General features: G+C 36.7%; 1 pseudogene; it reads left to right on the top strand.

Annotated features, from left to right (window-relative positions):
• Positions 1–1,771: 1,771 nt before the first annotated feature.
• On the top strand, positions 1,772–1,888 carry LOC145243130 (5S ribosomal RNA; annotated as a pseudogene).
• Positions 1,889–3,751: the final 1,863 nt, after the last annotated feature.

Here is a 3,751-nt window from a genome sequence, read left to right as displayed (position 1 = left end):
GTATAAACAAAGGGCAGATAACCTCTCCCTTTACACACTCAGGGAGTGAAAAAAAAAACACCACAGAATCGCTTATAAAAATAGTACAAGCGGTATATTACTCCTGATGTAATCCTTTACCTATATAAAACTAATTACGTCTTACCGTTGCTACTCAGAGTACACTCTTCCTGCTTGATAGAGTACAAAACCGATTTCGCAATCAAATACGATATTGTCTCTTCTGTTTTTATTGCCACTTTATCACACAAGAAGAGGCGTTGCTAGTCTTTCTCTACTCACCTTATTTCTACAGAAAGTGCTTGAATAAAGTTCAACCTCAGGTTCCTCCGTGTAAAAAATTGTAAAGATTTCACAGCAAGAACTCGACTTACTACCTCCACTGAAAAAAAGTACTTTACTTTATTCATGTGCTTAACATCAAACAGAATTTAAACTTTCAGTGTTTTATGCTAAGGACCTCCAATTTGTAAAACTGGTTCAACGGGATTGCTTCCTCGGGGACTACGACATGATCATTTTCAAATTAAATGTAAAGAAAAATGCCATAATATGGCACTATTGCTTGCTAACTCTCAAGTTATTGCAAAAAGCTCCTGTTAAAATAAAATTCTATTTCTATAAAAAAAAGAATCTGCATTGTTCATTTTTTTCACACAGTGTTCAGTTCGTACACCAATGGTCCTGCTCAGATAATTAATTCTCAGAAGAGAATTAATGACACCTAATGACGCCGAGAACTCAAGGAGAAGCCCCGTCAAGTGGATCTAACAGCCGTCATATCAACACATTAATTTAAAGAGGATGTGTCTATATTCCCATTGTGTTTAAAACCTGGGGAGCTGGTTGCAATACCCACGACGTACTAATCGGTCTAGAAACGTCCTCACGACACGGGTATATCAAGTTACTCTCTCCAGCAAATAATCGTGTTATAATTCACTGCTATCATAAGTATTCAAATGTTGCTTATTAGAAATCATTATTTTTATTGCGCCTACATCCTTGCCCTTCCGCGAAAAAGTCGGTTTATCATGTGGGAAAAAAATCAAGCTCCACCAAAAGGGTTGATAGGACATAAATTTCCTCTGTCTTGAAGGATATTATCCTTCACTCATCGATAACAGAAAAAATGAAGTATAATATCAGAACAGAACTCTGTCAGTACACAGACAGTCAATTCAACCCATTAACGCATATCCTCGAATAGCTTTTAGTCGTGACGAGTGATAACTTGTTAATGAATAGAAAGCGCTATTTAGAGGACAAGCACACAGACTGATATCAAAACAGGTATATATACGTGTTTTTTTTTATTTCATATGACAGTATGCGTTAATAATGAAATAATTTGAGAGACAATCAAGCCCTATGTGCACAAACGTTCTGTCTAGTCGCAATAAAACATCGGAGAGACAGAGAATGAAGGTCCCTATTCTCTGATGACCGCGGCAATGTACCCGATAACATCGCTCATTGTTATTAGCCAGATTGTCAGATAATGCCAAATGCATGCGATGTTTATTCGGGGAAAATAACTCTCGCTTTGTTGCGCATCTGTCTAATTTACGATCAACGGAATTTGACTTCTCGTGAATTTCATTTCTTTTACCCTAAAATGAGTCATTCTTTTTTCGACTATGAAAAAAACCGCAACTAAAAGTTACGCCCTTCTCATTCGATAATGATCACAGACTGTTCATTGCTTTCATATTAACCCCACCTGCTAGAGTACGCGTGTATATATGTATGTATATGTATGCATACGCATATGTGCGGCATAATCACGTTGACACACCGGTTCTCGTCAAATCACCGAAGTTAAGCAACGTTGAGCCTGGCTAGTACCAGATGGGTGACCATTTGGAAAGTCTAGGCGCTGTATGTGCTTTCCGCTAATCTCAGCATTGTTTCTAGTCGTCTTGAGGCTCCACTTGCCACTGGTATTCAACAATGTCGACTAAGGAGAGGTGCTGTTAGAAATTGCGAAACTCTTGTCACAAAAATTTCACTCGCAGGGTCCCTTGCAGTTGGTATCCATAGTCTGCCCCGACTGAAGGAAGCCATTTTGTGTTTGTATATATATATATATATATATATATATATATATATATATATATATATGCCTACTTCATTTAATCAAATAAATAAATATACGAAAGTATTATTTTATGCGAAAACTTCAATTGTACTCAATACACAGGGATATATACATGATAGAGCACAAACACACACACACACGCACATATATATATATATATATATATATATATATATATATAAGAAAGACTGTAAAAATATATTTTACATTAATTTATTATTCGACGGGATACTCAAAAAGCTATATTTAAATTTCCTTGATCCGCGGAGTTTAGAGAAAAAATATTAACAAATGAATATTAAACTTTCTTATTTGGTGAGAATTACTATAATTATTTATATTACTGTAAGTTTACAGACTTCCCCAAAAAAAGTGCAATTTTGGCGTTGGTTGGGAAGTTTGCGTGTTTTAGTGACCCCCAAGTTCTTAGTCGGCGGGAGATTCGTCTACTGGTAGGGTCGCCCATGCCGGACTGGTCGACGGGTAGAGGCCAGACTAAGCGCACTCATTCTACCTTCTAGGAAGGTTGTGCGTGGGGCCAGCACCCTCACTCCAATAAAAGAACTCCTCACTGCAAAAGTATCCACAAACCCCCGAGAGTCTCCGGTTCTGGGAGAGGAAGGTCTTGTACTTGTAGAAAGTCTCTGGGGTCAAAGCCGAAAGGACGCTTCAGTGCCGAAAATCCTTTTATCGACCAGGACAGTCACCACCATTGTTACATGGAACGTTGTGAAGACGATGTATTAAGCACTGAACCTAGAGTAAAGATCTGGAGGCGGACGCCAAGCAAACCAGCTACTCCTGGGGGAGGAGGACTGGAGCGAATCGCCCAAGATCATGGACGCTGGTGAGCTGCTATGGATGGCCCGTGCCCTTCCAGAGGCTCGAGGCTATAATGATGAAAATAAAGTTTACAGAACCTATTAGATTCAAAACCTAATCTTTACTGACTCTTTCTCTCTCTCTCTCTCTCTCTCTCTCTCTCTATATATATATATATATATATATATATATATATATATATATATGTATATATATATATATATATATATATATATATATATATATATATATATATATATATATATATAATAGAATACAAGTCAAAGTATATGTATAAACTATAAATATAGAATTAGTTTAAAATGTTAATATTATTATTTTTTTTATTTTGGGAAGGCATGAGATGCTTCGGAGACATTCATCTATATAGAAACAATTAAGAAAATTATAATAAGTCCGATTTACTCATTTTGTCCCTATAGAATACCTATTACAGAATTCATCATGATAATGATTAGGTTGGCAAGAAAGTTCTTGCAGCTTTTAACTTTTTAAATTCACATGAACATATCTCATCTCATACAAAACCTTATTGATCGAAGTAGGCACCATCAGAGTAAACACATTTTTGCCAACACAAAACAAGTGTATTTACGTAAAAATCTTGTGTTCTAGTGACGATGAAGTTGTTGAAGTTGATATCGTTTTTGAAGCATTTCTTACGCAGAAAGTTGTTGATATGCTTGAAAAAGTGATAGTCGGTAGGCAAGAGGTATGGAGAGTGTGGCGGATGAGGCAGAGTTTCTTACTCTTAATTTGTTCAACTTCTGCAGGGTTGGTTTTGCAACATGCGGACGGACATTGTCG

This window comes from Euprymna scolopes, chromosome 21, assembly GCF_053919585.1.
Source record: "Euprymna scolopes isolate OS-2025 chromosome 21, ASM5391958v1, whole genome shotgun sequence".
In the NCBI taxonomy this organism is placed as follows: Eukaryota; Metazoa; Mollusca; class Cephalopoda; order Sepiida; family Sepiolidae; genus Euprymna; species Euprymna scolopes.
Note: the sequence above shows the minus strand (reverse complement) of the source record. Positions and strands in the feature narration are given on the sequence as shown.